A 25,027-nucleotide genomic window follows, 5' to 3' on the forward strand; every position below is an offset into this window, starting at 1 on the left:
GATTCCAGCTTTTCTCAGTCGGCGATATCATTAACACTCCAGTCTGCTTCCCATTTCCCAAAGGATTATTGGCATCTCTCATTCTTTGTTCCACCATCTGACTTTTTTGATTCCTTTGTCTCCATGGGTTTCTTCCTCTTTTATTCCTTGATGTTCATGGGAGGGTGATAGGGAGGGGATTGGAAAAGCACCTGTTTAACCTAAAGTTGATGTAACTCCCCCAAAGGACAATTATTATGCCCGGCCCATAATAGGTGCTGAATAAATGTTGGTTTCCTTCCTTCCTGCTTTGCTGCCAAGTGGATACTGCTCTGAGCGTCTGTGGCTACCCAAGACAGGTTTTAAGGGGCATAAAATGCCTTTTCAGAGACCCAGAGTACTCCCCACAGGTCCCTAGAATTTCCATCGAAAGAATCACTTCAATGTTTTCAAGAGATCTGCAAAAATGCAAATGTAATGAAAGTGCAGTAGGTTGAATGATTGACCCTGAGCCTCCCTTCCCTTTCACGGACTTGGCTTGCCTGTGTGTGTGCTGTGACCTGCTGTAAGAAGCACTTGCCCTTCGGCTGGCCCCAGAACAAAGACATGGGGAACAAGCTGAAATTTGGAGTCCCGGTGAGCCAGGTGAGCCCAGCCAAGATCATCCGCTCACACCCGAGAGCACAAATAAGAGCTGAGGGTTTGTCAAAGAAAAATAATCTTGAAAGGGCATTATTCTCACAAGATCAAGAGCCTTGGTTCCTATGGGAAAAGCTATGCCCGGCAGGAGACAACAGAGGCTGGGATGCTCATTTCATAGGAGTCCATCATACCTAAAGGAGAAGAATCCTGTTTGAACCCTCCGGAGGGCTTCTGACCACGTCTGGAATAAAGGCCAAATTCTTCCCATGGCTCAGCAGGGTCTGATGATCTGCATCTGCCAGCCTCTCTGACAATAGCCCTTTTGCCCCGTTCACTTGTCCCTTTCTCTGGCCTTCCTATGTGCTCACATGTATCAAGCTGTTCTGCCTTTGGACCCTGCACCTGCTGTTCCTCTGGTTGGAATGTTCTCCAGGAGACCAGCTCCTCATCGTGCAGTTCTCGTCTCAAGGTCACCTCCTGAAAAGGCCTTCGCCTTCATCCCCTATGCCTTTAAATTGTGTTTGGTTATGATGACGCTGGAGGATTCCACATCTCCGTGGGTGGTATTATTCATTAGTTTATGAGCTTATTTTCTGAGATCCCTGCTAGAATTAAAACCACATGAGTGCAGGAACTCGTCCATCTTGCTGGCTGCTGAAGGCACAGCATCCAAAACCCTGTCTGATACTGAGCGGGTGCCCAGTGGGTATTTATTGTCTGAGCCAAGAACGAGAAGAAGGATTCGTAGAAAACAGTGCTGGAAAGACCAGTTGGGCCTAGGCTGGGTGGACTTGGGTGCCAAAATGAGGACTCCGGACTATACTTGGTGAGCCACTGGGAGCCATGGAAGGCTTTAGAGGAAAGGATGCAGTCATCACAGCTGTCCTTCAGGAATGGTAATCCGGCAGGTCTGGAGTGCTATTGGAAAAAGGAGAGGAGGCCAAGAGCCCAGTTAAGGCCGAGCTGAGAGCCATAACTCGGGAGATAACTGTGGGAATGGACAGCATGGAGAGACGGGCAGAAAAAATGACCATCTGCTTCACAGTTTCAAGACGGGCCGGCTGCTCCCAGTGACCAGCTCCACCACCACCACCACCTCCCCGCCTCTATCCACCTCTGGTTCTTCTTGCATGTCTGCACTCCCCAAGAGCCTGGTCTGGCTCACACGTTCCTCTCTGGCTGCTGCCCCTGCTCGATTTCCGGTCAAGGAGTAGCCACAGACATCGGTCTAGTGGCTCCTTCCTTCTCTGGTTGATTTTAAACTCGGGTTTACGCACAGTGGCCGCAATGTTGTTTCCAATTCCCCAAGGCAGATTTAGACCCAATCGCTGAGTTAAGGCAGACAGAGGGGAGCTGCTGTGCAGGTTTTGCCTTCATTAATAAGTTTCCCTGACAGCAGAAGGAAGTCTTTCCAGTCAATTCTTTGTAGTCAATTCCTGATCGTCGTCCTCCTGTTGTTAATATTGTCGTTAAACTCCCAAAGCCTCACGAAGTGAAAGCTAATTATAATAATTAACAGAGAACTCCTGAACTTGTCAAACTGGTAATTATAAACCACAGGGACTTTGATCATTAATAGATGCCATGGAAAGGGAAGGCACAGGGGTGCTGGTAGGGAGAGGCACGCAGGAGATGTTCCAGTCCAGGGCCAAATCCGAGTGCCACCAGGACGGGAGAACCTGGTTCCCTTTGGCTCTGCACCCAACACTCAGCCTGCCTCTGCTTTCCTGCCAACCAGCCCCGAGTCTCTCCGTACACACACACCCTCCACCACATCGCAGAGAGGGCCCACCATCTGCCACACACACACACACACACACACACACACACACACATTCTCTCTCTTACACATTCACATACTTGAACAGGATCAATTTTCACTATAAGGGGGCTTTATATTAGTTCATTCATTGATGCAAAAAAAGGTATCGAGCGTCTAGGAAGCATCAGAACTTACCTTACAGACCAGAGATAAAACTGTGAGTAGGACACAACGCCTGCCCTCAAAGGGTTTAAAATCTAGTGAAGGATGGGGGTGGGGAGGGTTCAGAATAAGCCCTTTAAAAAATACATAGAATTTTATAGTTGTTCCAAGGAAGGTATTGGCAAAGTGCAGTGTGAGAATAGGGATCAGGTATCAAACCTGCCAGCATGGGGAATGACCCTGGAATCAAACCGATATAGAACATTTTATAGTTCTGAACATTTTATAGTTCCTAAATGCCTTTAAGAACTGGATGAAAGTCATGGCCTTTCACCCCGGAAGAAAAGCTCAGTCATGCATAAATGTAAAATGTTTCTGGAATTTCAACACTTCACAGAGACCCCAGTTTGGGCTCCAAAGACGTCTATGCTACAAATCCTTGTTGTACAAAGCACTGAGCACTTGGCCTGGCACACGGCAGGTACTCAGCAAGAGACAGCTTTTAGTGATGTTACTGATCTCACATTCTTGTTGGAAGAACTATGCAAGATGCGGCCTGTGGAAGCACAGGCTTGGCTCCGAAGGCTAAGGTGCGCGTTGGTTATTGTTAACCAACACTGAGAGATGAAGTCCGGTCCCCAGTGTGGCTTCTCTTCCACATCACCAGTGCACAGGAGCTCTGCGGCAGCAGCTCTGGGAAATGATTCTCTCCCTTCTCCAAAGCAGGTCTGGGTCATCACACACCGTCTCCTGCTGGAGAATGCCTGCACCCTTCCCAGTGTGAGCCTTGGGAATAGCCTGGCTTCCCTGCGCCCCCTCCACCCCCAGACTGTGGTAGAATTCATTCTGGTCTGCTCCTGGGTGTGGTCTCCCCTCCCCGCCACCACCACCGATGTGTTCCTTGCTAGCAGCAAAGGCAGAGGGGTGGCTTGGAGAGGCTCCGGTGGCCTCCGCCCTCCAGCAATCTCCATCACTTCTCCCCACGGACCACCCCAGTGAAACCTGTAATCTAAATCCAAACAACTCCTTTGACTATACAAGCGTATTCTCAAGACAAATTCCCCAGGACCGTCTTGAAACCAAATTACCCCTCCCAAGTCCCGCCCAAACACAAATTTGCAAATGACCCTAAAAAATAACTCTGCAAAGTCAGCTTAAGTGGCTTCCCGGGCTCGGGTGCCGGGGAACCAAGCCATCAGAGGGACCCCGGTGATCTAGCAGGAGGGGGCTGTGGCTAGCAGCCTGCGCTGTGTCCAGCTGCGCTCTGTTTGAAATCTGGGGGCTCTGGCTGGCAGGGCGAGAAGGCCAAAGCAGTTCAAGTCGGGGCATGGCTTGGGCTCACTTCAAAGTCCCAGGCCAGCATTCTTTATTTTTAGCTCAAGCTCAAAAATTGCCAGAAAAACTTCAGAGGCCTCCGGGCCCAGCAGCGGCTTTTGGTTTTGGCTGGGACAAGAGAGGGGCAGACCGCAGGTGACAGAGGGATCCAGCGGGGGGATTCGGCGGCGGGTCACCGGCCAGGCCTGGGGCCTGGGAGTAGAGGGCTCAGCGGAGCATTCAGGGAACTGGAAGACCCGCTGCAAGTTGAGGAAGCCTCGCCCACCCCCCTCCCAGCTCCCACTTCCCGACAAGTTCTGTGTCTCCTCTGCTTGAAGGGAGAGGGTCAAGCCAGGCTAGCTTTATCTGGGTTGCTTCTTGCCAGAACCACAAAAGACCAATTTCCTCCGCGAGAGCTTTTGTTTCCAGAAGGGGCTGCAGCTCATCCCGGGAGAAGCCATTGTTTCTGCAGAGGATTTTTAGATCAGCGGCTGGCTTTTGGCGCCCTTCTTGTCTGAGTTCTCCTGTGCTTTTTGTGCTGCCCTGCTTTCCTGGACATAAACAACAAATGGTCCTATTCACCCTGGAGATAAGATTGTGCTTCTCCCAAAGTCACCGCTGTCCTCTCGCTGCTTCTGGAACTGTTTGAATAATGAGGCTCCTAGAGAATTTGCGTTGTTTTATCCTTTTCTTCGCCAAGATTGGAGATTCCCTAGGCAGGCCCTGTGGGCAGTGCCTACAGGGGGTCACCTGGGGGTGGCGGGCCCAGGGCAGCGGCCCAAGAGAGCTTTTTGTTTACTGTCCTGCTCTGGGGCCCCGCGGAGCTTTGTGAAATGTTTATATATATACCGGTTTCTCTTCCTTTTATTTTTTTTTAAATGATGATTATTTTTTTTCTTGCCAAGGCAAACAATGGCTCTTATTCCCCATCTTCCAGAAATGGTGGACAGCTTCAGCCTGTGATTTCTTTCCACCTCCTAGAAGCTGCTATGGCTCCAAGCAGACTTGCACGGGGAACGGAAAGGACGTTTGCCAGAGTGGGTAGCCAGCTTATTATTTCAAAGCACCTCTTCCTTGGGGAGTCTGTCGTCCCCGCCGGCCCCTGCTGGACCTCGGGCGAGCAGGCCCTGCTCTAAGATGGCAGCTCTAAGATGGCGACCTTAGGAAGGCACTTCAATCCACAAACTTCATTTTCTTCCTCAGCTAGAGCTGAAGGATAATTCTGCCAGCTTCGCGTGTTTGTGCTGAGGCTCAAGTCACACTCCTGTAGAGGAGAACACTCCCTTAAAGGGCTGTGACCCTTTTATGCATCCAGTCATGAGGTTATCATCACCATTAGCAATCACTATTGCAATCATCTGTTTAAGGCTCAACGACCAGGTTTGTTTCCGGACTTAGAGTTCAATTCCGTCTCTGCCGTTTATCGGCAGTGTAACCTCGAACGAATTATTACATGACTCTTTGCCTTAATTTCCTCGTTTATAAAAATGGGAGTAACACCCCCGAATACAAGGGGCCGTTGGGAAGTTTAAAAGAGATAACGTGGGTAAAGCGTCTGGTTCATGGAAAGTTCTTAATAGATGTCAGTCCCCTTTCTTTTCTACTCTTTATTAATTCCCTTAGGTGTTACTTCAGTGTTTATTAAGCACCTATTATATGCTGGGTCTTGGGCCAAGTGCTAAGGATGCAAGAGGTAAAGGTTTGAGGAATGCATTGTGTGGCTAGGGGGACAAAGAAACTAGAGTAACTCAGTGAGCTGAGTAGTTTGTATACCCACTGGGAGAGAGCGGATTAATCCTGTCTAGGAGCTCAGGATGGCACTTGACCCAGGCCTTGAAAATGTGCACAGGATTTTGCCAAGGCAGAGAAGCCAGGTGAGGGCATCTCAAGCAGAGAGACTGAACCAAGGCCCCGAAGCATGGAAGTCTATAATCTGTCAATGGCAGGAGCTGAGGTAGGAGGAAACCGGGGCCAGATCAAGGGGGCCCACATGAACGACGTGAAGGTGTTGGCTTTTGCGGGGGGGGCCACAGGGGTAAGGACACGGTTAGACTTGCAGTTTAGTATAGCTGTCCAAGGTATAAAGAATGGGCTGGATTGGGGCGGGAGGTTGGGATCAGGATAAGACTAGAGGCAACAATGTCAGTTAAGAGGGATGGGAGTAATTCGGAAGACAGATAAGGCTCAAAGTAGGGAACCGGCAGCTGGGAAGAAGAGGTTTCAATTTGGTGAACATTTAGTTTCGTGAAATAAAGACGGAGGAGTTGACTTGGTGTCTGACTCGGGATAAAGGGAGGGTGGGGATGCCACGCACCTGGAGGCAACAAACGGGGCACAAATGATCCCCAACGGTGCGTTCTTCGGATCACAGAGCAGCCAGGAATGGGCTTGAGCCTGGAACCAGCTCGTGGGGCCCCTCTGCTCAGGCATGAGATCAGGGGACTGATACCCTCAACTTCCTTGAAAGTTGAACATTTTAAAAAGACTTCCCTTTATTTCCAATGTGTATGTTTTGGAGGCCCCTAAATAAAATGGGGGGCCAATGTGGTGGTTTGAAACAATACAAACATAACTACTATACTCTCTTATAACCACATTACAGCTATAACCACCATATTACATGCTATAATGTGTAGAATGTTTAGTTATTTAAATATAAATGGAATCATAGGTGATTTTCTTTTATTTTGTTTTTAAGTTCTATGTTTTCTACATTTCCCTCGTGAACATGCGTTATTTTTAGAATGATAAAAAATAACCATTAACCCGATAGAAAAATGAGCAAAAGCCTTGAATAAACGCAGAAGAAGATATCCAAGTAGCCAATAAGCTTACAAAAAGATGCCCAACTTCATTAGACAGCCGGAACGTCCCATTTAAAATGACAATGTAAGGCCACAACACACACATCAGCAAATGGTACAATAAAAAAGATGGAAAATATCACGTGTTGGCATGGATACATAGAAAAAATGTAACTCTCCTGCATTGCTAGTAAAGAATAAATTCGTAGAATCACTTTTAAAACTTTTTAGCAGTATGTTGTTTACCCTGCTGCGGAGCATATGCAAACCATATGACTTAGCAGTTTCACCCCTAAGTATGAACCCAAGAGACATGCATGCATCTGCTCGACAAAAGATATGCACAGGAGTGTTCATAGTAGAACCATTCGTAATCATACCAATCTGGAAAGTAGCCCAATGCCCATCAATAGTAAAATAGATAAATAAATGATGGTCCACTAACATAAATTATGGTCCAATATTATGGTCCAATAGGTACAAAAATGAGGATTCCACTAGTGCATGCAACAATAGGAATGATTCTCAAGGACATCATTTTGAATGAAAGAAGACAGGTATTTCTATGAAGCAAAATCAGCCTATGATCTTTGAAGTCTGCCTAGGTATAACTAAAAGGAAGCATGAGGAGGATTTCTAGGAACGTTTTGTTTTTTATTTTATTTATTTATTTATTTTTTTTAAAGATTTTATTTATTTATTTGAGACAGAGAGAATGAGAGAGAGAGAGCACATGAGAGGGGGGAGGGTCAGAGGGAGAAGCAGACTCCCTGCTGAGCAGGGAGCCCGATGCGGGACTCGATCCCGGGACTCCAGGATCATGACCTGAGCCGAAGGCAGTCGCTTAACCAACTGAGCCACCCAGGCGCCCACGTTTTGTTTTTTAATATGTGTGTGCCGATTACACACATGTGTTTTTCTGAGAATTCACTGAGGTGTATGTTATGTACACTTCGGAGTAGGTGTATTATACTTAAATAAAAAGTTAAAATGTAAGAATTGCAGCCTAAAAATCAACCTAATGACAGTTGCAGAAAAGAGGGATGGGTGACAATTGGCCATGGGACTTAGGGAGACTCCCTCTGCTTTTCTCAGCCTGGAGTTGGAGTCTAAAGGTGATGGTAGCAGGTTAGAACAGGTGCTGGGAGCAGTAACACAGTTAAAAGACATCTGCACCAGCGTTTCTACATCCACGAAGCCCCAGGATCTGAGAAAAACCACTTCTTCTGACCCAGTACAAGAACAAGTGTTTGATATTTGGGATGAAAAGGTGATATGACTACGGAGTCTACAGAACCAATAGAACATGAAGCTATCATAAACAACCTTACACCAATACCTTTGAAACTATAGATGTAATTGACATATTCCTAAAAAAAACACAACTTACTGAAACTAACACAAAGAGAAAAAGACAATAGAAATAGTTTTCCCTTTAATAGAAAAATCAATCCTATTGTTAAAAATGTTCTCACAGGTGTGCACGTGTGCACACACACACGCGTGTGCTTCAAGCCTAGGTGGCTTCTGTAGTAAAATCTGCCAAACTTAAGAAAGAGATAGCAGCAATTTTACAAAAACTTTTCCAGAAATTTTAAAAAAGAAGGAATACTCTCCAACTCATTTAAGGGGTTAGCAAATGTTAACACCAAAATCTGACAAGGGTATATTTTTAAAAGATTTTATTTATTTATTTGAGAGAGAGAGTACGAGTGCGGCAGAGCAGAGGGAGAGGGAGAAGCAGACTCCCCGCTGAGCAGGGAGCCCGACATGGGGTTTGAACCCAGGATCCTGGGATCGTGACCTCAGCTGAAGGCAGACGCTTCACCGACTGAGCCACCCAGGTGCCCAAAAGTTGACAAAGCTATTACAAGAAAAGAAAAGTCTCAACCAATCTCACTCACAAACCTAGGTACAAAAATCCTAACATAATATCATCCTCAACGTAATATCATCAGGCAGAATCCAGGAATATGTTTTGGAGACCATTAAGAGTGAGAAAAATTTCTTACAAAAATGCAAGGTTGGTTTAATATTTGAAAACAATTCAGTCCACCATATCAACAGAATAAAGAAGAAATTTAAGATGATCCTCTCAGTAGAAGTAGGAAGAACAATTAATGAAATCCAACATCTATTGATGATAAAAGCTCTAAGCAAAATGGAAATAGAATTATTTTATGAGAAAGGGAACTATAAAAAGCAGAACATTTTTTTTTAAAGATTTTATTCATTTATTTGACAGAGGGAGACACAGCGAGAGAGGGAACACAAGCAGGGGGAGTGGGAGAGGGAGAAGCAGGCTTCCCGCCGAGCAGGGAGCCCGACGTGGGGCTCGATCCCAGGACACTGGGATCATGACCTGAGCCGAAGGCAGACACCCAACGACTGAGCCACCCAGGTGCCCCAGAACATTTTTTTTTACAATGTTATTATTGTGCCATTGACTATATTCCCTATGCTGTATCTTTCATGACTTACCCATTCCATACCTGGAAGTCTGTACCTCCCACTCCCCTTCACCCATTTGCCCATCCCCCCCACTTCCCTGTGGCATCCATCACTATGTTTTCTGCGTTGATGGGTCTGCAAACGTTATTCTTAATAGGGTATATTGAAGTTTTTCCTTTGAAGCCTTTGAAGAGGGAAAGAAGACAAGGAAATACCTTCTATTCGAAGTTGTACTACAGACTCTAGCCAGTGCAATAAAAAAGGGAACAATTGTAATGAGATAACTAAAATTGTCAGCATTTGCATATATTATTATTTTGTATATAGAAAATCCAAAAGAATATACGGATAAGTAATCAGAATTTTTAAATGATTCAACGAGGCTGCTGGATACAAAGTCAAAATACAAAAATCATGTAGGTTTGCATGATGTCAACCAAGAGTTAGAATACAGATTATTCTTTAGATAACTATAACACATTCATAATAACATCAGCAAATATAAAATACCTAGGAATAAATCTAATAAAAGATATGAAAAACTTCTGCACATATATCAAAACAAAAATAAAAGTGAACAAACAGAAAAATACCCTGTAAAATATTATTTAAAAAAAAAAGTTGTGGGGGCGCCTGGGTGGCTCAGTCGTTAAGCGTCTGCCTTCGGCTCAGGTCATGATCCCAGAGTCCTGGGATCGAGCCCCGCATCGGGCTCCCTGCTCCGTGGGAAGCCTGTTCTCCCTCTCCCACTCCCCCTGCTTGTGTTCCCTCTCTCACTGTGTCTCTCTCTGTCAAATAAATAAAATCTTAAAAAAAAAAAAAAAGATGTGTGTGTGTGTACTCACACACACTTTTTAAGGATTCAAAACTAAATTGCAAAGATATTAATTATCCCCAGTTTAGCTATATATTCAATTCAGTCCCAATCAAAATGTCAATAAATTTTCCTTTCTTCCTTTTTTCCCTTTTGAAATTGAAAATCTTATTCAAAATTTATATGGAAGTGCAAAAGGTCAAGAAGCTGACATTCTTAACAAAGAACAAAAAGGTGAGAAGGACGTATCATTAGGCTACAATAATTAAGGCAGTGTGATATTAGCACAATGATAGTCAAATAGACCAATGCAGCAGAAGAAGATACCATGCAAGTGGGTGTTGGGTCTGACATTGCAGGATAGTGGAGACAGGGCCATCTTTTCTATAAATGGTGTTGGAGCACTTTCCTATTCATATGGAACACAATAAAACTTGACCTTTATATCCCAGCATATACAAAAATCAGTTTCAGATGGTTTATGTATCTAAAAGGGAAAGGCAACACCACAGAGGTTCCATATGACAATATAGGACATTATCTTTATGAACCTGGGAGAGAAAAAAAGAATTCTTTAAAAAGACACCAAAAACACCAACCATGAACGAAAAGACTGATAAACTGAACTACATCGAAGTTAAGAGCTTCTATTCAAAAGATCCATTAAGAGGGAAAGGCAGGCACAAAGCCAGAGAAGTTGGTTGTAATCGACATCAACTAACAAAGGACTCAATCCAATCTATCCTATATTTATATATGTGTATATACATATGCACATACAACCTCTTACAAGTCAATAAAAAAAGACAACTCAATAGAAAGATGGGCGAGAAAGGTACTTAATAAAAAAATGGCCAGTTGACATATGAAAATGGCCAACCTTATTAGTAGTCAAGGAAATAAAGACTAGAACCATAATGAAATACTACTACCCATCCACCAGAATGATTAAAATTACAAAGATCGGCAATAACAAGTGCTGGTCAGGATGTCGAGCAACTAAGAACGCTCATATATCATCGATAGGACCGTACCTCGGTATGATTACTTAGAAAACAACGTTGTATTAGCTTCTAAACGGAAACTCTCCAACAGGGCAGTTTCAATCCCAAGTATATACCCCGAAGAAATATACACATATGCATCCAAGTACCTGCGTGAGGGTGTTCATAATGACATTATTCATGATACTCCCAAACTGGAAGCAATCCAAATGCTACCAACAGTAGACTAGATAAATGAATTAGTGTATTTGAACAATGGTACACGATGTAGCATTGAAAACAGATGACAGGTGCATGAACGAACAGGAGTGACTCTCACATATATCATACCAATCAAAATAAGTCAAACACAAAATAAGAGTATGATTCCGTTTATTAGAGTCCAAAATGGGCATTACTAATCAATAACCTTAGAAGCCAGGATAGGAGTAATCTTCCGAGAGGAGAGAAAGGGTAATGACAATAGAAGGAGGAGGCGGGAAGAGTCTTTTGGAGCACGAGAGGTGTTTTACTTCTTGGTCTGGCTGATGGCTTCACAGGGCTTTGTTATACGATAATTTATGGAGCTATAGTTACGTGTTTTATATATATTTCTGTATAAGTGTTAGACTTCAATTTTTTAAAAAATTAAAGAAAAATAAGCACAAATATACATACTAAACTAGACATAGTTTAAGCCTTGGACTAAGGAGATTGGGAAGGAAAAGTTAATGGGGTTTTATGAGGAGAGGATAAATTAACAAAAATGGGGGGGTACTTCAAATAGCAAATTCCCAGAAAATGAAGCTCCTGTTTCACAAAGTCAACACTCAACCTCATTTTTTTTTTAAGTCTTCATAAATCATGCAAAGCAGGCTGCTTGCCTTGGCAGCTCCATACTAAAATTACTCCATCCACCAATGCATGCGTTCTCCCCCATTTGAAAGTAAACAAGTCTCAGCCGAGGCAAAATCGTGAAAGTTTGTAGGATATTTCTTTTGTTGCCAGATTCTTTCCGTAGCGTTTGGTATATTTTAAAAATCACTAGGCTTGCCATCAGAACCTTAGGTTCAAGTGCAGATGGTCTCCAACTGACGATGGTTCGACTTAAAATTTTACAACTTTACAATGGTGCGAAATCAATATGAATTCAGTAGAGACCATGCCTCGAATTGTAAATTGTGATCTTTTTCTGGGATAAGCAATATGTGGTCCTGTCCTGTGTTGTGATGCTGGGCAGCGCCAGTGAGCCATGCGGCCACGAGGGTCCATGACCAACTCACTGACAACCATTCTGCGCCCATGCACCATGCTGTTTGTCACTTTCAGTACATCAGTCAACCGAATACAGGAGCTATCCAACACTTCATTATAAAATAGGCTTCCCGTTCGATGATTTTGCCCAACGGTAGGCTGATGTAAGAGTTCTGTGCACGTTCAAGGTAGGCTAGGCTGAGCCATAACGTTCAGTAGGTTAGTGTATTAAATGTGTTCTCAGTTTATGATATGTTCAACTGGCGATGGACTTATCAGGATGTAACCCCATTGTGAGTTGAGGAAGATCTGCACAAATAAAGATCTACAGCTTAGCAGCCGGTGACCCTGGGAACGGCTACCTGACAAACTGAGCCTCAGTTTCTTCTTATGCATGATGGTAAGAATACAAATGCCTGCCTCCCAGAGTTGTGAAGAGCAAGTGATACAAAGTGTACATACTACACACACATGCACACACACACACACACTTCAAACCTTAAGGTGTTGTATACCTGGAAGGGATTTTTCCCTCCTTGGCACCCATCTCCTTGGCAACCCCCATTTCAGGTGTCAATATAATCTGCTCTTTTAACCCTCTTCCCTGCGTCATACTGGGAAAGAATCTGATATTAGTAATTTATATTCCAAGGATTGATTGATTATTCTCCAACTGGAGCTCAGCCAGGCATTTGCATTTTATGTCTTTTATCCCTAATTGTGGCATGAAAGACTTTTTCCCTTGTTAAAAGAGTCTGAGACATCAGCAAGAAGGTGGAGAGCTGGAGGGGAGGGGTGGGCAGGGGGAGCAGGAGGTTGAAATCATATTAGCCCGATTCGGCTGGTTCTGAAGGTGAATTTGATTTAGCCCTTTGCAAGTGCCTTTTATTTTTCTGGAGATGGAGTGGAGCAGTAGTAGAAGGACTGCCCCACTCCGTGGCCCCTGCTCTGCTAGACTGGCATGGGGAGAAGGCAAACAGCCATATGAGACATCCCATGCCATGGACAGGGTATGAGATTTAATCCCTCAGCCCCTATCTTTAGAACGCTGAAGCCTGCCCCCCTGCAACGCCTCCCCCACCAACTCTCTGGTTTGGGCTGGGCTCTGCTTCTCCCCCCAGTGCTCCTGACCTTGGCCTAATCCCTGCCACTCCACCCCTTGTCCCAAGACACCATGTTGATTTTCAGCTTGATTTTATTTCTCTTTTAAAGATCATTCATATACCTTAATCCCCTTCACCTGGCATCCCAGCATTTATTCCTAGACCTTAATTATTATTTCTACCTCTGGCTATAATGTGAAAGAAAGAAAGAAAGAAAGAAAGAAAGAAAGAAAGAAAGAAAGAAAGAAAGAAAGAAAGAAAGAAAGAAAGAAAGGAAAGAAAGAAAAGAAAGGAAGAAAAGAAAGAAAAGAAGGAAGGAAGAAAAGAAAGAAAAGAAATGTGTTTTCTGTCATGTTTTTTCTTGGTTTAACAAAGATGGTGCTGTCCTGAATATGTTAAAAGGAAAAGGAAGTTGAGAAAAATATAAGAAACTGGAGAGAAACTGGCAGAATGAACTGACACAAACTCTTAAGTGCCCAAGGACCGCAGAAAGGAGTGTATTATCGAGAAAAACCTAACTACTGTAGAGAGAGGGGAAATCTCAAGATCTTATCTCGACCAACAAAAAGTGCCTGAAGACATGACTTTGATAAATAGACTCTGGGCTGAAACCGAGGAAAGACAGTCTCTAAGATGGGATTCCAGGGGTTGCGGAGGGAGCCCTTTGACTCACAATCGAGAAGCAGAACTTGAGCAGCCAGCAAGCAATGACTGAGTTAGCCAGGCGCTGAGCTAAAGGAACGTCCTGGGTGTGAAACACAGCAAACAAACTTGCTGAGAACCTGCTGTCAGACGAGACAGGTGCACGCAAAGTGACATGCCTGTGTGCGGCTCCACCTTGAGAGGAGCTCCCCCTGCCTCGAAGCGCTTTTGCCCTGGAAGTGGTCCCTCAGTCAGGAGGCCCAGGAAGCCGGCAGCTAGCCCCAGGGATAGGGTGGGAGGGGGGGCACCAGGGAGGAAAAGCCAGATCCCCTGGGAGGAAGAAGAAGACCATGAACTACGATATGCAGGAAGTGTTCTGCGTTGTTGTTGGAGGAGATGGCTGTTTGTTGCTTAATGGGGAGATGTTCCAGATCTATGCATCCTGGGAAGTACCTTTCTCTCTCCTTGCTCCTCTTCTTCCCTTCCCAACATACCCCTGACCTCCCAGGCTTCCTCTTCTGGATCAGGCTCCCTTTGTCTCCCCTCACTTCCCCTCCTCTTCAGGATACAGGAATTAGAGGCTCCTTTCTCAAATCATCATGTCGGAAGGCAATGGCTTCTTGCTGCATTCACATTAAAATTTGAAGATGGGGAAGAAAAAGAGAGGGAGAAAAGGAGCTAAATTAGCAATGTTCACTCAGTGTGATTTTGCTTTAATCCAGGCCTGTGAGCTTGACAGGGCTCAGAATAAACGAAAGTAGATGTGTCCATCACGCCAGCAGATATATTACTACTAATCCCAGACAAGACAGCAAAAACACATCACGCCTGGCCCCCACACTGTTTCCATCTTAACCCGCTTCTAATTGCGCTGGGCACGCCGCCTGCACACCTCTGTCCTCCCAGGCAGCGCCCTGCATGCTCCGGTTTCCAGCCCGCCCTGGAATGGGCCAATGTCAAAATGGCTCTTTTTGCTGGAGCAGAGTTAGGGCGGCCCAGGGAGTCTGGGCTTGTGCACTGTTGGAGAAGAGGAAGATACAGCGAGTGTGGTGGGAAGAGGACCCGCTGAATGTCACCAAGAGGGGTCCCAGTGTCAGCACTTGCACTGAGCAGCTGGAGAGAGTTAGATAAGATGGTTTATGTGAAAGCACCTGATCTGATTCCTGACACATAGGAAGCTCAGTAAATGTAATGCACTGTTAAGTATTTATATAAGAGAAATGAAAACATATCTCCATGAGAAAGTTTGTCCATGAATGTTTATAGTTGCTTTATTCATCATAGCAAAAAATGAAAGTGTCCTAAGTGCCTATCAATAGGTAAATTATCCTGGTATATTTATACAATGGGATACTACTTGGGAATAAAAAGGAACAAGTTTCTCATATGTACAACAATATAGATGATCTCAAAGATATTATGCTGAGCAGAAAAAGTGCTTTTATACACAAAGTGGTATAAAAGGACAGGCAAAATGTATCTACTGATAAAAAGGAGATTAATGCTCTCCCGGGTCCAGAGGAACGGCGTGCATTTTATTATTAACTGGTTCGTTGATTTTTCTAAGAAGAATAATATAGATTTCCCAGTTTCCTCTTTTTGTTTATTTTTTAAAGATTTATTTATTTACTTTAGAGACAGAGAGAGAGAGTGGGGTGGTAGGGGCAGAGGGAGAGAAAGAGACAGAATCCTCGAGCAGACTCCCCACTGAGCATGGAGCATGACACAGGGCTTGATCTCACAACCCTGAGACCATGACCTGAGCCGAAATCAAGAGTCAGCTGCTTAACCGACCGTACCACTCAGGCATCCCCCTCTTTTTGCTTTTCGATTGCACTGTTTTATGGTTGCAATCATCTCTCCAGTGTATAGAAAGTTCTATGCCACCCCTTTTCATCATTTCTGTTTCATTGATGGTCAGTTCTGCTTGCTTGCCTTGAACCTTCATTCATAGACCTTATCGTATATCTGTTGTGACTGTTGATCAATATTTATGAATGAAGAACTCTGTCCATTGGTTTAGTAAGCTGATATAGGTTTCAGAAACCCCGATCTCACCTCCATAGTTGGGCACTAGAAAGACAGATTGACAGGCAGAGTTCTTTCATCAGCTCCTTACAGACAAAGCTTCTTCTATAGGTACAGGCATTGATTTCACTTCTGAGAATAATTGGACCAGGGCTGTGAGTAGCCATAGGTATTGAGCAAGAGTTTTCCAGGACAATGGTAAAAAGAAACAAGAGCAGAACCTTCTCAGTTATTTTTCTATTTTATCTGCCTAGGGCTTCACCCAAATTGATGGTGCTACCAGGTTGGTTGGAAACAGAGGGAAGAGAGTGCAAGGAATCTAGGCAGTTGGCCTATTTTGACATCGTGGCCAGCCCAAAACTTCTTAAAAGCGGGTTGCTGACTCCAGTGCATCAGATTTTATCTGAAAGCCAGATGGGCTGAGTTTGGTGGTTTTGGACTTGGGCTGGGACAACTGGAGCTGTGGGTACCCAGTACCACAGAGGGATGTGAGAAGAAGCTCTAAGCTTAGAATAGTCTAGGGTGTGTCCTGGATTTGCCACATCATTGGACAAAAATAGCCTCATTAAATGGACTGAGTCTAGAATTTGCATCCAGCCTGCTGTGTTTCAGGGATGGGGATGGGGATAGTTTTCCTCTCTTTACTGAAGTCTATTCAACTATATAATGAAGTTGGGAAGGATCTGGAGGGTGGGAAGACTGAGGCATATCTGTTCCTTGCTTTCTTGCATGTTTAGGCACAAATGAGATTGCAGGGTCCCCATCATTTTAGATCTTTACAAGTTACGGCAAACAGCATTTTGAGGTCTGCTGAGCAACCTCTTTACTATTTTGTGAGATTCCCTTATTGTATTTAGTTTCATTATAAAACTGGGCTTCACCCCTCTCCCACTAGGGAAGCCACAAAGATCCAGTCCTCCTTCTGTCCATTCCTTGGCAGCCACAGCATCGGCAAATGAGCAGGCTCAGCAAATCAGAGGCTTCTGTCCCAGAATTTGACATTTCAGTGAGTGGCATTATGATGATGGAGAGGTTTGAATGCTTTCATGAAGTTAGCGGTGATGTAGCAATCGTGACAGCAGAACAGCTTGTCCTGGCCAGACGTTCCCTACACAATGGTTATTTGCACTTCCTTCTCCTTGGCCCACTATAGGGACCTCAATTCCTGCTTGTTATTCCAGCCTGCTTCTGTCAATTCTGACAAATTTCTAATAAAACATCGTTTTGTTAAGATAGCAAAAATTAGTTTCTATTTCCTGTAAACGAAAGCATATCAACTGATAAGAATCCCACTTTCAAATTGAGAGGCAGCAAAACACAGTGGTTACAAACGGGCTCGGGAGCTAGACGGCCTGGATTTGAATCTCCAGCTTTGCCACTCACCAGCTGTGTGAATTAGCCTCTATGTGTAGCAGTTCCTCATTCTTAAGGGTGGATGATTCATGGTGCCATTCTCTTTGGGTTGTTTGAATGCTTAAAGAGTTCGTACACGAAAACCTCTCGGAACAGTGCCTGGCACAAAGCAAGCACATTGTAATGGACACATTTCCAGCTGGGATTGGATACCTAGCCTAGATGAGGCAGAAGGCAATGGGAGTTCTGTTGCTACTCCAGGATAGAATCCTCATTTATGGTATACAGTAGCAAAATAGTTAATTAAAATATTACGCTTAGTCATCTGGAATAAAGCGCTCAAAGAGGGCAAGGCCCAGGAAATTCAAGGACTACAGGGGGAAGGAGGTTATTTATCTTGGCATTTGATGGCTTTTTTTTTTTTTTTTTGAAGAAAACAATGCACCTAAACTTCTGAATTCTCAGGCTTTCTGTGAGGGGGTATGAAAGAATCTCTTTTTGGTTATATCTTTAGGATTAAGATAAGTGAAAACCAGCTTTATCAGAGAGATCTTTTGTCCCCTTCAGATTACCAAATTATGACATCTGTTGAATTAACCAAATTGTCTCTTCAGTTGGGCCCCTGCTCAGGAAAGAAGAGGACTTTGAAATGCTGGATTAGATACGTGTGGCAGAATTTGGAGGCATCTTGGTACCCAGGACCCCTACCTGTCACTGAACTTCCCACACCCTTGGAAACAACCTTCCTGTGCCCATGTCCAAGAGAGTTGCCTTACAATAATAAGCCAATGTCCCTTTTGATCTACCCTCTATACCTCTACCCCCAACCCCTTCTTTTCTCCAAACATGTAATTAAATTAGATCCAAGCACACTCTAAAGAGAAAACACTAAATCAAATCAAGGAAGAGAGAACTTTATCCCCAAAGAATTGCAGGATTTTCTTTACTTATATGTGCAAAAGTCTTTGGAATGTGTGTGGGAATGAATTTAGAGGGGCCTCATCAAATTGGACAAAACATAACTTTATATTGGACTGAATTTTTGATATAGATGAACTTACCAGACATCCCCATTTTTGTGTGCTTGTTGGTCAGGGCTCTAATAGTTTGTGTAACTGGTTAATATGTACCTGTTTGGTGTCCACCCTCACTAAATAAAATTGAGGTACCAGAAACATTTTGGCCTAGGGTAGATAAAAGAATTTTAATCTGGGAGGGTAGGAAGTCTGAAGTAGGTTCATCACAATGCACCACCCACTCCCTATGTTGCTAGAGACGGCCCAGAAAAATCTCCCTTCAGTGAAGCCTTGAGATAGATCTTAATGAAGGAAGTGATGGCGTCTTTGAGAAACACTTTGGTGGCTCTTCTATATAGTCCAAAGATGGTAAGGAAGGTGCTATAGTTAAAATGGGCTCCCTGGTTTTAACGTGATGGAAAGATTCCAGGATAGAAAAAAAACAAACAGAGAACTTAATTGGCAGAGGCAGAATGAGCTTGATTGCCATAACAGAAAGAAGTATTATCATGGTAAATAGAATGGTCTAACCCGCAAGATCATTGATGGTGGTTGATTGCTCATGCGGTCCTTTGACTGTAAGGATTGGGTCCCTAATGAATTAGGATCTGCTGTGCTAATAAAATGACCCCCAAGTGTCAGTGGCTCAGCACTTAAAAGTTTATTTCTCATTTACACAAAGTCTGGTACAGGCCTGAGTGACTCTCTAGGGCTATTGATCATGCAGTGACTTAGAGACAGAGCCCGCTTCATTCTTGTAATCTGATTTCACAGGTTCATTCTTGTAATCTGATTTCACAGTTTCCATGGTAAGGGAAGAGACTACATGGTGAACTAATACCTGCTCTTCTAGGCTTCAGCCAGAAGTTAAACATGTTAACTTCTGCTCATAGTCCATTGAACAAATCTGGTCCCGTGGCACCACTTAGCTACAAGGGGCAGGGAAATGGATAGACCAGGTAGAATATTTGAGAGCATTACTTTCACTGCCAGACCTACGGAAGTCTCATTTGATGACTATGACTGAGTAAGCAGAGGCCTTACTTCATGTTATGGTGGTCACAACCCCTCACTCCTAAACTCAAGTTCAAAGACACAGAAACCCTTGAATGAAAGGAAGACTGGATACACTTGGGGAAAGATCCTGTGAAAATATTAAGTGCACACTTAAAATCTTCCTCCTACCCTTCTTCAAAGGTACTTGTGGATATTTACCCTTTGAGAAAGATAAATATCTAAATTCTTTATGTATATTAGACATCAGGTATAAACTTAGACTACTGCCTGGATACTCAGAACACCACAGTGATCTAACAGTCAGAATGGAGGCTTATGTAAGACAAGTGACAAACGGAGTTTTGAACTAAGTCACTTCATGTAGTAGACCAACAGGAATTAAAACCCATGGCAATTAATGGAATGAATATACCCAGCTGTAATCCTCTTTCAGTCCCCTTTGCCAACAGGAGGAAGAGATATCACGGCAGGAGGAGACAAGAGGAAAGTCTCTACATGGTCTGCTTCCTACCAAAGTAATACATTAAAATAGAAACCACATCCTTAGGAAAATTATTAAAATCAGTGTCACCATCAAATATTTGGAAAAATGCAAGATTGATGATTATAATTCACAGACCCATTTGGTTCTTTGGTTTTCTCCTGCCCAGGATAGATGAACCCTGGCAGTGGATGTTGTGGGCTTAAAAATGTGTAAGTCTAACTGCAGGTGCCTTTTCTTCCATGGTCTCCTTATTAGAACAAATCAGTACAGCCCTCAGTATTGAGTATAAAGTTATTAATCTGACAAACGCTTTTTTTTTCTCTGCAATTTCCAACAAATGGAGGACACTAGAAGCAATTTTCTTTCAGTTGATGGGACAAGTATACACTGTTATGACTTTCTCAGAAATGTCTTAACTTGCCTTTGACCAGTACATCTCATTTTCCACTTTACCTGGAAAGAGAGATGAACTGAGTGAAGGATCTGGGTGCTTGCTAATAGTTTAGCCAAATAGTTAGGGAGTTGGAAGGAGCAAAATTGGAGGGTTGGTATACTATTGTGTCCCATGTAACTAGCCACCAAAGTTTCCTACTGCAGAGAATTAGATAAACATCAGTCAGCTCTCTTCTCCAGCATTTGCCATTGCGGTGCCTGCTTGTGGTGGACAAAATAATGGCATTCCAGAGATGCCCACGCCTTAATCCCTGCAGCCTGCAAACACGTTACGTGACTTAGCAAAAAGTACTTCACAGACGTGGTCAAGGTTTTGGATCTTGAGATGGGAAGATTATCCCATATTATCCTGGTAGACCCAATCTAATCAGATGAGACCTTAAATGTGGAGAACACTTTCTGGATGAAGCGTCTGAGGGACACAACAGAAGAGGCGGAAGAGATTAAAAGTGTGGGAGGAACTCACCCTGCAATTGCTGGCTTTGAAGATGGATAAATTGGGACAGGAGCTAAGGAATGCGAGGGCCTCTAAATGCCGAGAACAGCCCTCAGCTGACAACCAGCAAGGAAGTGAGCACCTCATTCCTACAACTTCAAGGAATTGAATTCCATCAACAGCTTGAATGAGCAAGGAAATGGATAGTCCCCAGAGCTTCTAGAAAGAAATGCAATCCTGCTGACTCTCATTTTAGTGACGTGAGATCCATGTAAGACTTCTGACCTACACAACTGTGAGATTATAAATTTGTGTTGTTTTCAGACATTGAATTTGTGGTAATTTTTTATGGCAGCAATTGAAAATTAAAACATTGCTCGAGGGCGCCTGGGTGGTTCAGTTGGTTGAGCGGCTGCCTTCGGCTCGGGTCATGATCCTGGAGTCCCTGGATCGAGTCCCGCGTCGGGCTCCCTGCTCGGCGGGGAGTCTGCTTCTCCCTCTGACCCTCCCCCCTCTCATGTGCTCTCTCTCTCTCTCATTCTCTCTGTCTCAAGTGAATAAATAAAATCTTTAAAAAAAAAAAAAACATTGCTCAAATTCTCATGAGCAAAGCAAGTCTGTGTTGGGATTCTATTCTTCAGAGCATAGTCTATGTTCTGAAGAAGTGAACAATATACTAGCAGTATTTCATACATGAAACACCGGATCCGTGTAGCCATGTAAACAGAAGCTGACAGGAACAGAGACTAAGAATAAGGACTTTTCCTCATCAATTTGTAGAAACAACAGCCAACAACCCTGTCATATGATAGAGTATCATATCTCAAGGTGACCGTATAGCCTCATGTTGGTGGGTTGATTACACACCCTTCCATTATGAAAGGACAATGATTTACTACCACCATCCCCCACTGGAAGAGAAAGCTACTCTGGACTAGGATTTTCTTTTTTTCTCAACATGATTTTGCCCCATATCATCTGTGATCTAAATAATGCCTTAGATGTCATCATAACAGTCCCCACATTATTTCTTATCAAATAGTTTACAGAAAAGAATGAAGGCAATGGGCCAATACCTGTGGGATTCATTGTCTTATCATGCCACCATCAGCCAGAAATAGATGGCCTGATAAAACTTTTGTAAAAAAATCTGTCCCAGTTGTGGAATAATCTTGGGAGATTGGACTAACATTATGCTTTGAATAAGCAACCAATACATGATGCTATTTCCCCCAATGTAATCCTCGGTCTGGAGAAGTGACACGCCTGAGCTTGGAGTTGAGAGGGGTTGTGCAAGGCACACAGTTATATCTAGTGAGCTTCTTGATTGTTTTTGGTTTGTTTCCGGTCCTTGTAACTGTGCTCCTCTTGTTTAGCACCCAGTGGTAGTAGCTAATAACAAGCACTCATGTGCCAGCCATTGTGTCGTATGACTTACATGGAATACCTCATAGTTATTATAGCTATCAGTCCTCATGACAACTCTATGGGGAAAATACTACACTGTCCACATTTTGTGCATGAGGAGATTGAGCGCAGAGATGTAAATGGTGGTGCTGGAATCTGAGCACACGCAGTTTAAGTTCAGTGCTCCTGCCCTTACCCACTATGCTCCATGGCCTCTCAATGGAGGAGTATGTCCACTAAGAAACACAAACATTATTCCACCGAATGGGAAGTCGTGATCATCTCCTGGATATTTTGGGGTTCTCATGCTCCTGGGAGAAGATGCAAAAAAATAATTTGCCAGTGTTAGATGGGACAGTTAATCTTCAGTATAGAGATAAAATAAGGTTGCCGCTGCAAAAGGGGAGCAGGGAAGAGAAAGGAATTGACGCAGGGGTTCTCCTGAGATGCCTCTGGTGTGGCTTCATCAAAAGTGGTAAAAGTTCACGAAGGTCTCTCTGCATCTCTACAGGTAGGGTCAACAGCTCAGTTCCTTCAGAGAGGAAGGCATGGGTCTAAAGCACCCCCGTACCCTGAATAGAATCACAACTAGTGGAGGTGTTAACTAAAGTCAAGGGCTATATGAAATGGGTAACAGACAAAGGAAGTCCTAGATAGGAACTGCAGTGTCATAACCAGCTACAGAAAACAGTAGATGCAGGGATCCCCACTTTTTAGAAGTTTGCGTTAGGCCACCCTGCTTTGATGAAAGACCTACATCAGTACCTGTTTTCACCAACTGAAAGAAATCCAAGGAGGAGTTGTGCTCTCACGATAAAGGCAAAAAGCAAAAATAGCGTTCCACGTTTGTTTCGCAGCGAGCGTCATAGAGGCAGTGTGAGCCCCAAGCATGGAGGGTGGCCCCCCCCAAGCTCACTCGCAGGTCAGCCTCAAGCTGCCATAGCTTTGAACTGTGTCCGTGAACGTCTGGGCTTCATCTCAGTTTATTTTGTGCATCTGTTCGCAGGATGTGTCCTTCGGTATCAGAAAACCCTACAAATGTAAAATAGGGCTTTTGATGGAAGGATGACTAGGATGGTTTTGCTAGCTTCAGGCCACTAGAGTTCCCCAGCTCTGTTGATTTGCAAAGTAATCAAAACCCAGGTTTTCTTATACCGCACTTTTTGAGATATGACTCTTCTGACCTTCTCCCTCACTCTCATGTTCATCAGGACTCCACGATTCCGACTTTTATTATAGATCTTTTCCCTGGCTCCTTGGTTGTGATGATAAGGAAAATCTGTGTCCTAAGATGGCCAACCAAGCCAGAGAGAGAGTCCCAGCCCCTGGCCCTGGGCTCTTCCGGGTTCTTCTCCCTGCCTCGCTTTGCACACGCGCCAAAAGTGCCAAGTATGTGAAAGTAGAAGTGTACAAATTGCCCCCTTTGTTTGTGCTCGGGGCTCAGACCTTTGGAGACCACTCTTCTTTGAGCCCGCCAGCGTTAAATAAACCTCTGATCCTCCAAGATCTCCGGGTGCCGCTTGGTTCTTCCATCATCGATCCAGTCCAGGTTCCCTAATAGTGATATCTTAGTTGCTAGGTTGTTTAAATTGGGGGAGTTAAGGGGAAAATGAAAACAGTTTCATTTCTGTCACTATCTTCTTTTAAAAAAAATAACTGATGAATACATAGAAAATCACCCATGACTCTGAATTCCCCCACATACTACATTACAGGCTGTCCTCCACAATAGAGAGCCGTAGAGAGCCTTCTATGCCATGCTAAAGAGTTAGGGCTTCCTGCTGTAGGCTATTAAGAGGCGATGAGTGGTTTTAAACAGGGAAATGGCTGGATTGGCTTTGCAACTTTTAAATTTAGTAATTTGTGATGAACGTGACAAATATGGCAGATAGGTGTCCTCATCCATCCTACCCTCTCTCTGGTGTGCCTTCCTGTATTGTAGATGGTAGAATATGAAGAACTACATTTCCCAGGCTCCTTCAGCTGGATTTTAAGATTTTGGTTCAGGCAATTATGTCTACTCAGGCAAGATCTAGAAGGCAGAGGCAGGACCCCTTTACAGGCGGTGAGGTGTGGCATTTGTGCAGCATGGTTCAGAATCCAGTCACTAGCTTCTTGGATGCCAAGATGTCAGGCACAGGACGTCCCGTTTTTTCCAGTGTGCTCTAGTTGGATTGATGTGGCTCTTGAGACAATGGTTATAATGGAGGTAACACCCTGAATTCCTGGACTTGACCTAAAATGGCATGTCCCTAAACCAAATGTTCTAGGGTTTTATCTCAATTCCTTACCTTTAAGATTGGGCGTTGGAAGCAGCTTCCCAGGTGGCTAAATTCTGCAGTATTTTACAAGCATGCTCCTCCAGACTTTTCAACAGTACTCAATTCTCAGTATTTCATCTATTTTTTGCTTTAAGAAAGATATTGTGGTTTCTGTCTTCCACGGTTAACCCAAAGTTTCTAGAAAATCAAGAATGGGAGTGTCAGGGGAGAGGGATCAGGGTAATCAGGAAAGACTCCATAGTCTATAGAGGATGGTACCACATCTTAAAAGATGGATAGAAATTGAATAGACAGAGACAAGGACAGTGGACATTTCAGGCTGGGTGGTAACTTTTTTTTAAGATTTTATTTATTTGAGAGAGAGAGAGAGAGTGAGAGAGAGAGTGCACGAGAGGGGGTAGGGTCAGAGGAAGAAGCAGACTCCCCACTGAGCAAGGAGCCCGATGCAGGACTCGATCCTGGGACTCCAGGATCATGACCTGAGCCGAAGGCAGTCACTTAACCAACTGAGCCACCCAGGTGCCCCAAGGGTGGTCACTTTAAAAAGTATTCAGAGACAAAATTATCATTATTTCTGTGTGGGACAAGGAAGCCAGACTAACTGAAATGAAGGGTATGCACAGAAGACCTGGGGGGGTATA

Source organism: Leptonychotes weddellii, chromosome 11, assembly GCF_054177405.1.
Source record: "Leptonychotes weddellii isolate Sample4059 chromosome 11, ASM5417740v2, whole genome shotgun sequence".
NCBI lineage: Eukaryota > Metazoa > Chordata > Mammalia > Carnivora > Phocidae > Leptonychotes > Leptonychotes weddellii.